General features: G+C 38.8%; 1 pseudogene; it reads left to right on the top strand.

The window, feature by feature from the left end:
* Window positions 1-2556: 2556 nt before the first annotated feature.
* LOC102845116 lies at window positions 2557-3696 on the top strand (annotated as a pseudogene).
* Window positions 3697-12971: the final 9275 nt, after the last annotated feature.

Raw genomic sequence — 12971 nt, 5'->3', positions numbered from 1 at the left:
AATTCCCTAGTGGTGTTGATGCTGCTGGTGCAGTGACTACACTTGGAGAGTCATTGATCAAAATGGTCACCCAGGCATCTAGAGCTGCCCTAAGAAAAATGGGAAAAGAGAGAAAAATGAATGAAAAAATATATAATATTCTTGTGAATAGACTTTATGAGAAAATGTAAAAGGATCTTCTGTTAATTAGCCTAAGCGTTAAGAGAACTTACTAACAATCTTCAAGCTTGTATACAGAGATGAGCAGCTGTTTTTCTTGCCAAGACAGAAAAAGGGTTACGATCTACCATGAGAAATTGAGTTAGTCTGAGCAAGAGTAATTCTTCTGCAAAGTGGGAGACACAGCATTTGGAGTACTTTGTTGTGTGATTCAGAATTATTAGAATAAAAAATACTACCTTTACATACTTATTTGGGTTTTGTCCTATCCAAGAGGAAAAATTAGGATCTTCTTTAGGGTTATTTTATTATCATCATCATCATCATCATTTATTATTATTATTTTTCCATCACTATGGGACCTAGCCCCCTGTCCCATCATTAAAGTTAACTTCAGACTTTGTGATTCTCTAAAACCAGGTGGAAAAGTGCTAGAAACAACAAGAAAGAATGTAAAGAGAGAGATCCTGAGAAAAGAAGGTCCTCATTTTTAGTGCATTCAAAGATGTTACCAATCAATCTTCTCACAAAAGCAACGTTTCCCAAAGGTAGACAATTTTGGTGTGAAAGACTAGAAAGATTGTCTCAATAAAAGTTAGGAGGTGGATTCTATCTAGCCTCTATGACATTTTTGTTGATAGCTCAATTATCCTAATCTGAGATTGAGGTTTTTCCTCTGGGGGGGGAGGGGAACAAGATTAATCACTTAGAAAATGGTAGGTTGTTGGTTAGATCTGAAGAGATAATAAATGAGAAATGGCTTTGCAAGCCATAAAATGCGATCAGTACACATTTTTTGTGGTTATCTGCTGAGTTGTGCCCATGTGGTAGACTGTTCTTCACAGTATTGTTTTTCATGTTAGAATTCCAAGCATCAGGGAAGTAGTTTGCACTTTAGAACCTTAAATCCCAATAACTGAATTCTCAGTTTAAGGCATCATTTGTATACCATTTAGTGCAAGATCCCCTTCTTTTATTTACTTTATAATTTTCCTTTTAATCTCATTTTCAATCCTGTCCTCTTTTCCTTTTTATGCCCACAATTTTAGTATATTCATTTTTAAAAATTTTATTTTATATTGATACACTATCCTTCATTCACACTGTGCTTCATCAATAATTTCCAATTACTGTGCTGTATGAAATGAATCGCCATTGAACTATATCCATTACTATAACCTTTAGTCCGTCTTCAGATTCCTGACAGATCTTTCCCATTTCCTTTACCTCCTCCCTCCACCCACCAGACTGTGACCCACAATTCCACACACACACACACACCCCCGCCGCATATCCTCATCTCTCTGCTCCCACCCCTTCTCCCGTTGAAAACCCATACATGTTGTCCTAGTTTATGTATGTATGTATATATGTATGTACGTATGTGAGTACTTTAGATCTCATCTTGTGTTTTACTCAACACTGTGTTGTTTTCTTCAGCATATCCATTTTACATTATGTACCTCTAGTGACTACTCTATCGCTAATTCTTTTTTAATTAAATACTTGATATAAGGTAATAAACTTTTTACTTTGCCAATTAAGGAGATAAGAAAAACAAATGTCTACCATCTATTCTAACCATTATTTCACGGGAAAAAAAGCTATTTTAACAATGAAAGAAATCTTTACAAAGGCTAAAATCCTAAGCTAATATCACACTCTTATGCTGAGTATATCTGGATCATTTGGATTGGTAAAAACGTCAATAAAACCTCACACATTGCTCTCACTCGTGAATCAATCAAGTTTTAACAAAGGCTAGAACTTAGCATTTGTTATTGTTGTTGTTGTTTTCCCCTGAAACATACCATGTACTAATATTTGAGATTTGGAGGTCAGAGTTGTTTTAATAGGTATGTGCATTTTGGTTCTTAGTGACATTCAACTTACAAGTGTCCTAAACGTGGCTTCATGCACTGCTACCACTTTGTGTTTTAGCTTCTTAATAATTTATTAACAAAGGACCTCCCATTTGTATCTTAATCTAGGCGTTATCAATGTGTAGGATATATAGTCTCCTTTATAACCACTACACTCATATACAATGTGTACACAAATATAAGTAGGTATGTTCCAATGCAACTTTATCATAGGCAGCAAAACATGAGTCATAGCTTATTGTTCCTTGGTTCAGAACACAGGCTATGGATTACGCAGTCAGTCTAGAATTCAAATTTCAAACCGAGGGCACAAGAATGCAACCTAAATAAAAAAAAAAATAATAAAAAAAAAAGAATGAGTGATCCTGTCGCGCAGCAGTGCGAGCGCCTTCTCCTTCTTGTCCTCATATCCAGCGGCGGGCCCTCGTGCGGAACCTTATCGAAACACCGGTCAGCGAGCTTCCTAGGAATTGGAACAGTCATCGCATTGGTGGTACATACCCTCGGGGGGAAAATGGTTGAAGCTGATCGCCCAGGAAAGCTCTTCATTGGAGGGCTCAATACAGAAACAAATGAGAAAACGCTGGATGCTGTATTTGGCAAATGTGGGCGAATTGTAGAAGTGCTCTTGATGAAAGACCGAGAAACTAACAAATCAAGAGGGTTTGCTTTTGTCACCTTTGAAAACCCAGCGGATGCCAAAGATGCAGCCAGAGATATGAATGGGAAGTCTTTGGATGGAAAGGCTATCAAAGTGGAACAAGCCACCAAGCCAACATTTGAAAGTGGTAGGCGTGGACCCCCTCCACCTCCAAGAAGCAGAGGTCCTCCAAGAGGTCTTCGAGGTGGAAGAGGAGGAAGTGGAGGAACCAGGGGACCCCCTTCACGTGGGGGGTCACAAGGATGATGGTGGCTATTCTATGAACTTTAACATGAGTTTTTCCTGGGGACCACTGCCAGTGAAAAGGGGACCACCGCCACGAAGTGGAGGGCCGCCTCCTAAAAGATCAGCCCCTTCAGGACCAGTTTGAAGCAGCAGTGGAATGTGTGGAAGAGCACCTGTATCACATGGAAAAGACAGTTATGGAGGTCCACCAAGAAGGGAACCGTTAACTTCACATAGAGATGTTTATTTGTCCCCAAGAGATGATGGGTATTCTACTAAAGATAGTTATTCAAGCAGAGATTACCCAAGTTCTAGGGATACAAGAGATTATGCGCCACCACCAAGAAATTATACATATCGTGATTATGGTCATTCCAGTTCATGCGATGACTATCCCTCTAGAGGCTATAGTGATAGAGATGGCTATGGTCGTGATCGCGATTATTCAGATCATCAAAGTGGAGGCTCCTACAGAGATTCCTATGAGGGCCCCAGCCATCTTACAGTGGAAGCAGTTGCTATGATGATTACAGCAGCTCACGAGATGGATATGGTGGAAGTCGAGGCAGTTACTCAAGCAGCCGAAGTGATCTCTACTCAAGTGGCCGTGATCGGGTTGGCAGACAAGAACTAGGGCTTCCTCCTTCTATGGAAAGGGGGTACCCTCCTCCACGTGATTCCTACAGCAGTTCAAGGCATGGAGCACCAAGAGGTGGTGGCCGCGGAGGAAGCCGATCTGATAGAGGGGGAGGCAGAAGCAGATACTAAAACCAAACAAAACTTTGGACCAAAATCCTTGTTCAATGAAGCAAACAAAGTGGAACCTGTTCTGTCATAACTACCCAAGGACTATTGAAAGGAAAAAATTGTGTTACTTTTTAAAATTTCCTGTTAAGTTCTCCTCCGTAATTTTTATGTTCTTGTGAGGAAAAGCAGTAAACATGTTTAATTAAAAAAAAAAAAAGAATGATCCTCGGTTCTTTACTCATATCTCTCTTAATATAACTGACTCCATTTATAATGGTAGAATAGTAGTATAACACTACCACACAAAGATGCCTTCAGAATTAAATGAGTTCATGTCTTCCAAGAGCCTAATATCTGCCAGGAACAGAACTATTCTCATTTCCATTCTTATTCTTATTTTCCTGCAGCATAGCCTCTTGTTCTGATGCCATGTTATTTATATATTCTTCATTCCTTCTGGGAACCTTCCAGAATATATATCAGAGGAAGGTAAAAGTCTAGAGGTTATTTTCTCTCTTTCTCCATTTTAAAGTGGGTTTTCCCCCCCCCCCCGGATGAAATTAGTAACAGCTTTCAATAAAATAGAACTCAGCCAGCCAGTAATTTTTTTTCTGACTCTTGATGCTCTTCCATACAGAATGCTGGAGTTTTAGTGCTGTGATACAAACTCTCATCAGATTTCCCCACTACCAGCTGGTAAAACATACAATAATTCATACATTCTATAGGTAATATAGTTGCCTCTGCAATCCCTGCACGTCTTTTACCTCAGGCATCCAGGTGTCTTCTGAGTTTGCTGTGATACCAACTTTGTCTTTTGTTCATCATTAAAAATAATATAACAAGTACTGTCTTCCTCAGCATGACTTCTTGGTAAATATGTTTGCTTCTTTAAACTTCTTTCTTGATTTTAGAATAAAGATCTTAGGTGTGGGATTATAGTCACCTCTGAATGTCTAATGACAATTGAATATTCTATAAAAGGGAAGAGAAGTGCACATATTCACTCAGAGAGACATGCTTAATACCTACACAGACTTTTAAATTCCATACCTCAAAATCTTCCAGATCCTCCAAGCTCTAAGAAACAACCACACACCCAGCAAAGTGTCTCTGTGAGCAATTAATTCCTGCTTGAGGGAATTTCAAGGCTTTAGTACCAGTGTTTTTGGTGCTATACAGTCAATTCTTATTCATAGCAACTGACAGGGCAGAGAATAACTGATCCATATTGGGCCCCCTGTGCTGTAATATTTACAGGAGTAGATTGTGAGATATATTTTTAAGCTCCTATAGAATTTCTGGTGGGTTTGAACTGCCAACCTTTTTGTTAGCAGCCAAGTACTTAATTAACTACTGCAACACCAAAGCTCCTGGCTTTACTGCTAAAAAGTGTCACTAGGTATATGAAAATACATGCTGACCTATCCCATGGAAGAAGAGCCTTTATTAAAAGTGTGAATTAACTCATGTAAAGTCTTGCTCTTGTTGTTATTATTAGGCACCATTGAGTTGGAACCAACTCACAGCTGACTCTCCACCAGGTGTTCAGAGGCAGTAAATAGCACAGGAAGCAACTGTCAATCTTCCTCCCATGGAGCAGCTGATGGATTCAAACTGTTTACTCTTGTTTTGGCAGCACAGTTCCTTACCACCAAGCCACTGTTGCTGTTGTGTTGTGCACCATAGAGTCGGAACCGACTCATAGCAGTGGGTTTTCAGAGGCAGTCAATCACTCAAGAGGAGGTTGTCCATCCTTCTCCCACAGGGCAGCTGGTGGATTAGAAGCCCGTGCCTTCGGGATTACAGCACAACTTCTTGCCACTAGGTCATCAGAGCTCCCTACTAACCCACTGTTGTTGTTAAGTGCTATTGAGTCATAGACAACTCATAGGGACCCTATGAATGAAAGACCTGAACACTTGTATAGCTGTCATCGTTTCTCCACATTCATAGTTTCTAGAGGCAAGCTATTTCGGAAGTGGATGCCACTCCTGCTTCCAAGCTTGTTTTAACCAGGGAGCTCCACCAAACACTGTCCACCATGGGTAACCATTATCACATTTGGTACATCAGTGTCACAATGTTCAGGATCACAGCAACCACGAGTTACCTCTGTACAGCAAATGGACAGACCAGTGCTATACCGCTTAGAAGAATGTTTGACCAAAAATAATGAAAACCAGGCCTGAAGGCTGCAGATTAAAATCACCCACCTTTAACTTGGTAGCGTAATGTTCTATCCACGAGACCAACAGAGCTCTCTCTATGTTTTTATTGTTGTTAAGTGCCGTCGAGTCATAGATGACTCATAGCAACCCTATGAACAAAAGACCTGAACTCTTCTTGTGTAACTTTCATCATCTCTTCAAGTTCATAGAGTTTCTGGAGGAAAGTTTTTTGGAAGTGGGTGGATGCCACTTCTGCTTCCAAGCTTATTAGAGCTTTCTAAATGTGAATGTTAACCCACTGAAACATCAAATCCTTTTAGGATATGTTGTAGTTGTGTGTCATTGAGTTGGACCTGACCTATAGATGACCTTCCAGTGGGTTTCTAGAGATAGTAAATCATATGTGAGGAGATTGCCTTCTATGGAATTTAAACTGCATGACTTTGTTATTGCAGCACAATTTCTTACCACAAGGGTGCTGAAAGAATGGCTTTAGAAAAAAATGGTGCTTCAGCCATCCATTAGGACAGCATTGCATTCCCTCAGTGATCAATATGGATGAATCTTCTAGTTATATTCAGTGGAGTAAGTTATCCTTCAGAGAAATGTGATTGATGTGGCTGTACCTACATACACACATTATATCTGTGGAAGTAAGCTTAGATTATTAGAGCACCATTCTAACGAGGCTCACATTAGAGGTTCGATGCCCATGTGGACCACTTAAGACTACTCCCAACATAAGCTATGTCTTACAAATGCATGTCCATACACAGAAGGAGAAATCATGGAAAATATTTCAGATAGATCACTACAGCTCTGTCACTTCTTCTGGTAGGCTCATCTATCTAAGAAATCATGATGGTTGATGAGGAAGCTCACCTTCATTTAATAAAAATATAAGAAACATGCCTGGTGTCAGTGAAGTAGCTTTTGTGAATAACTTTTTGAATTTTCCATCCCGCAAATGTATAATTGGAACAAAAGATTTTAAACAAGGTAATGAGAAAGATACTTTCACTTTAAGTAAACTAAATGTAAACATATACTTAGATGCAGAAGAGTAAGTGTTCACTTTGCAGGTAATTTCTTACTTTATAAACTGTAACTATAGATGTCTATTATGTAATTATCAAATCCTTCATTAAATATAATTGAAATTACAGGTAAATAGAAAAAAGTTTCAGTTTCATGTACAGAGCAAGCTATAAATTCGCTCTAAATTAGGTATTTTCCATTTCTCCGATGTTATGTATAGGCACAATGATTTGAGACAAACCTGGTATTAGAAAATATTTGTCAAGTCCTTGTTGTTTCACAAACATTCCTCCTGAATACACTGTTTTAAATTTTTTTTATTAATTTCCATGAAAATTTACAGACTTTAGATTTCCATTCATTCATTGTTACACTTTTCTCCCTGCCCACCCCTCCTCCCCACTCCAGTATACTCTTCTCTTTGAAAAGTAAAAGATTCCCCATTGTTTTACAATCCCTCCCCCCTGGTCCACCCCACTATGCGGTTTTCATTCTAGACTCCTGTCATGACAATAATACCAAATCACATATCCCTTTTAAACAGTTTTCTCTCTCGTCTGTTTTAATGCAGTATACATTATTTATCCCATCTTTTGAGGGTTTAAAAAAAAATATTGTTACTTCAAGACTTTGTGATCAAGTTAGAATAGGCAAGTTGCTGATGTTAAGTGCTATCAAGTCAGCTTCCAGATACAACAATCATATCGATGTGATTGCTAGTTCCTTTGAGTGCATTGTTTTGGTTGTTTTATCAGTCAAGGAAATTACCTCTCCTCTCATTTTATTTCCTCATCAAGAAAAAGATTTATCCACATGATGATTGTTTAGTGAAGATTAACTATATGTTTAATGCCTGGAACATTTGGAAATCTTGACAAATGTAGACAACGGCGCAATGTTGTATGTGTATAAACTGTCACCTATGCCATTGCTTTCTATCATCCCTAGACATTGTCCAGATTTCTGATGCATAGCACATAATTTTGAAGACCATGGCCAGGATTGGGTGCACTTCAGTCTCTAGACTGACATTGTTGCTATTCAATACTCTGGAGATATCTATGACAACAGACTTTCCCAATGCAATTTGTCATTTGATTTCCTGTCTGCTGGTACCAAAAGTGTGGATTGTGGAGCCACGCAAACTAAAGCTGTTAACAATCTCAATCTTTTTACCGTCTATGATGATGCTGCCAATTGGCCCAATAGTGAAATCTTTGTTTTCTTGATGTTGAATTTCAATCCATATTGAAGGATGCAGTCCTTGACCTTCTGCAAGTACTTTAGGTCCTCCTCAGTTTCAGCAAGTAAGGTTGCGTCATTTGCATAACATAGCTTGCTGATGAGCCTATCTCCAATACTGATGCCACATTCCTCCTCATAGAACCCAGGCTCCCAGATGATCTGTTTTGTGTATAGATTGAACAGGTATAAAGATAGAACACATCCCTGGCACACACCCTTCCTGATTTTGAACTATACAGTGTTTCCTCGCTCTGTTTGGATGATTGCCTTCTAGTCCAAGTATAGATGATAGAAGAATTGATGCCTTTGGGCTGTGGTGCTGGAGAAGAATATTGAATATACCATAGACTGCTAGAAGAACAAATAGTTTCAACCTAGAGAGGGTGAAACAGGCTGCTTGCTGGAAACAAGGATTCTGAAGCTCTGTCTGACATATTTTGGACATGTTGCAAGGAGGGAGGGACCAGTCCTTAGAGAGGGAAGTTACTTGGGAGGGTGGAGGGACAGCACAGGAAAAGAAGACCCTCGATTAAATGGATTAACTCAGTGACTGGGGTAATGGAGGTAGTTGTGTCAGTGACAATAAGATTGGCACAGGATAGAGCAAGGTTTGGATTTGTACATAAATTCACTATGAGTTGCAAATGACTCGATGGCACATATCAACAACAACAAATGTCATTTCTACTTGAAATCAAACACAGCCATGCCCTTAACTTCCTAGTAGATAATCCTAAAAAATCTCACTGCTGTCTCAGGGGCTCCAACTCATAGCAAACTCTAGAAGAATGTAGAGCTGTCCCATCAAGTTTCTCAGATGGGAACAAACTACTTCCTCTTTCTCCCATAGAGCAGCTGGTAAGTTCAAACCATTAACATTTATGTCAGGAGACAAATATTCAATCCACTATGCCACAGAGATGGCTTTCTAGACAATAAAAAATAAACAATAAACTCCTTGTGTTAACACCAGATATTTCAAGAACCACCATCTAACCACTAGAATTATTCTAAATATCTCTATTAAACTATAGCAACATGGCAGAGAATGATGCAGAGAAGGTCACTCCATGTACAAACATTTCAGAATATTTAAAAAGATATAATTAGTTTTAATACATGAGGAAATTCAAAAGAACTAGAGAAAACCTGTAGATATGAGAATCTTGGAGTTATGGCACAACTAGAACAGACCAGACAAGAATTGTTCACTAAGGGATCTTACCGGCATTTATCTAGGCTTTGTGAGTGAGACTTTCAATTACAGAGAAGAAAAAAATCTCTCACCTAGGTTAGGTGAAGAATTGGAGAAAGCTATTTACAAAATTTGGAATCACCAGAGTCAAGCAACTCTATGAGCAACAGATGGAAAGTATGTTCACTAGAATCAATAAAAATTATTATATATAAATCATAACCAAAGATCTTACAAGAAATATGCAAAGAACTAGACTTTTTTATGGACAAACTCTTAAAAATTCTTGTTGATTTTTAGGTGCCATTCACTGGAACATAATTCACAGTGACCCTTTCAATAACACAATGGAACTTCATCTTTCCTGGGTCGTCTCATGATTCATGGTGTGCTTGAGCCCATTTTTACAGGCACTGTGTCAATCCTTCTTGTTGACAGTACTCTTTGCTTTTGCTGACCCTCTACCTTTACAGAATGATGTCTTTTGGATAGAGTTGTCTCCACTGACATATATTCACAGTATGTGGGATGAAGTTTCAGTGCCCTGGTTGCACATCCTCCATGACAGATTTGTTTGTTCTTTTGGCATGCCTTGGGAGAGTCAATACCTTGCTCCAACACCACTATTCAAAGCCTTGATTCTTGTTAAATCTTTCTTATTCATTGTCCAATTTTCAGATGCGTATTAATCAACTGAAAATACCATGGCTTGATATTTTTATTTTTGTTTAGCTAAGGTATAAACATCTTGTTCTTTAAACTAATTTCCTTGCTCTCTAGCACTTTGGAGAGGTCCCTAAAGGAAGATTTTATAAATGCAACATGTCTTCTGATTTCTTGAGTACTGTAACCTTAGGTGTTGATTATGGATCCAAGTAAAATTAAATCATTGACAACTTCAGCCTTTTCTCCATACATCATGATGTTGTCTATGCATGTCAGTGGTGAAGATTTTTGTTTTCTTGATGTTGAGATGTAATTCATATTGTAAGTTAGTCTTAGATCTTCTATACTGTTCTAGCCCTCTTTTCTTTCCTTACGCAAGGTGCTGTCATCTGGAACAAAGGTTTCAGATGAAATTTATTTCAATCCTGATGTCATGTTCTTCTTTATATAGTTCAGTTTCTCAAATAATTCACTCAGCATACAGATTGAATAGGTGGAGAGAAAGGATATAGCCCCGACACACAAATTTCTTTATTTTAAATCATGCTTTATTCCCTTTTTCTGTTCAAGCAATTTTTGGTCTATGTGTAAGTTTCATATGAGCACAGCTAAGTGTTCTGAGACTCCCATTCTTTTTAATGTTATCCGTAAATTGTTGTAATCCACACAATAAAATATCTTTACAGAGTCAATGAAACACAAGTTAGAATCCTTCTGATATTTTCTGCTTTCAGACAAAATCCATTTGACATCAGAAATTACATCCTCTGTTCAATGGCCTTTTCTGAGTCCAGCTTGAATTGTGTCAGTTTTCTATTAATGTACCATTCCAGATATTTTTTAAAATCATAATTGTCAGCAAGATTTGAGTACAATATTAATATTGCTTTGTAATTATCACACTTCATTGGATCACCTCTTTTTAAATGAACATGAACAAATATGGATGTTTTATAATGGAAAAATATCTCTCTCGGTCAATTATCCAAGTAGCTGTGTTCTAAACTTCTTGAGAAAATTCAGGGCTTCTTCTGTTTGATGAAATATGTAAATTGGTAGTCCATTAGTTCCTGACATGACTATGGGATAATGTTCAGCATCACAGCAACTACAAGTTGTTCAGTACAGCATATAGACAAATTATTGCTGTGTCTTTTAAAGAATATTTCTATAAAATTAAAAATTTGGCCCAAGGGCCCTACTGAATTTTAAATTCACAGTCTCAAGCAGGGCTCTGCCCTTACCCTTAGTCTAAGGCTCAAGGGCCACCCAATTTTAAGGGAGGATAAAGAACAGTAACACAATACAAAAAGGAACCTAGAAACTTTCCTTGCCTGACCACCATCAAGACAGAACCACCATCAAGATGACCAGAAGACACCAGCTGACTTCCAGAGTGGAGGGAGATTCCAAGTCTCCAGGCCTCAGGCCAGCCCACAGACCCATCTTCTCATCAAAGATTTTAAATCCACACCCTCGACCAGGACTCTGCCCTTACCTTAAGTCTAAAGCTCAAGGGCCACCTGCTTTTTAAGGGAGGGAAAAGATCAGAAACACACCACAAAAAGGACCCCAGAAACTTCCCTTGCCTGACCGCCATCAAGACAGAACCACCATCAAGATGACCAGCAGCCACCAGCTGACTTCCAGAGTGGAAGGAGACTCCAAACCTCTTGGATGAATAAAATTATAGCCATTAGTATGTCTCAAAACGGAAACGCCCCATACGGTCTAGCAGTTAGGATTCCTGGTTTTCACCCAGGCGGCCCGGGTTCGACTCCCGTATGGGAAAGTCTCCGTTTGTTAGGGAGCTCTGGTGGCCTAGTGGCAAGACACTGCACTGAAATCCCAGAAGTACGCGGTTCAAATCCACCAGATACTCTGCTGGAGAAAGAGGGGGCAATCTCCTCCTGTACCAGTCAGATCTGATTTGACGGTACACGTAAAATTAATACAATAAAAATTTAAAAAAAAATAAAAAACAGAAACGCAAGTGTTTGGAAATATTTTCTAGATCTTTTATACAATCTTCCTCTCACTACCTTGGTGGATGGGCAGATACACTGGGTCACTTCAGAGCACTTGATCGCCTACAAGAGGTTCTCCACTAGGGTCCGATGCCTGACTTGCTGTGGTCGGATCCAGATGAACAAGGTAGTTGGGTTATATCTCCCCAAGTAGCCATTTACACTTTTGGACAAGGTATTTCTGAGACATTTAATCATGCCAATGGCCTCACTTTGGTGTCCAGAGCTCACCAGCTGGTAATGGAGGGGTATAACTGGTGCCATGACTGGAAAGTAGTGACAATTTTCAGTGCTCCAAACTATTGTTATTGTTGTGGTAACCAAGGTATAATCATGGAACTTGACGATATTCTCTTTTAATTTAACCCAACACCTCGCAGAGGCAAGCCACGTGTTACTCGTTGTACCCCAAACTACTTCCTCTAATGAATTTTTAAACTTGTACAGTATTGCCATGAACCATATATTGCCCTATTGGAAGTGGGAAGAGCAACAGTAACTTCAAAATGTCAGAGAATAGTTAACATTCAAAAACATTTGTTTTCACACGGGCCAAAAAGTGTGTCATATAAAATACAAAGCCTCTTGTCATCAACAGCCATGACCACTTTAGAATGAATCAGTTCATTGCGTGCTGAAGCGACCTTATTGATCAAGAAACCCATTTCTGGCATAGTGCTATTTGTAGTTACTTTGCTTTCTCTGAGAAACTGCAGACACTAAGATGTAAACATTAACACCTCATGAATACAATTTAACTTCCACTTAGCTGTAGCTTTACTCAGCATGACTGTGGATAAAGATGGCAGCAAACAATCATTGGAGCTTAATGAACATTTTTAAAAATAAGTACCACTTCCAACCAAGAAAAGCCCTGGACCAGATGGTTTTACAAGTGAATTTTATAAAACATTTAAAGAAGAACTGTTACCAATTCTACATAAATTATTTCAG

The sequence above is a fragment of the Elephantulus edwardii genome, unplaced genomic scaffold (genome assembly GCF_000299155.1).
Source record: "Elephantulus edwardii isolate Elephantulus edwardi_28Jun2011 unplaced genomic scaffold, EleEdw1.0 scaffold00030, whole genome shotgun sequence".
Taxonomy (NCBI): Eukaryota; Metazoa; Chordata; class Mammalia; order Macroscelidea; family Macroscelididae; genus Elephantulus; species Elephantulus edwardii.
The sequence above is the reverse complement of the archived record's forward strand: the minus strand, read 5'-3'. Positions and strand labels throughout refer to the sequence as shown.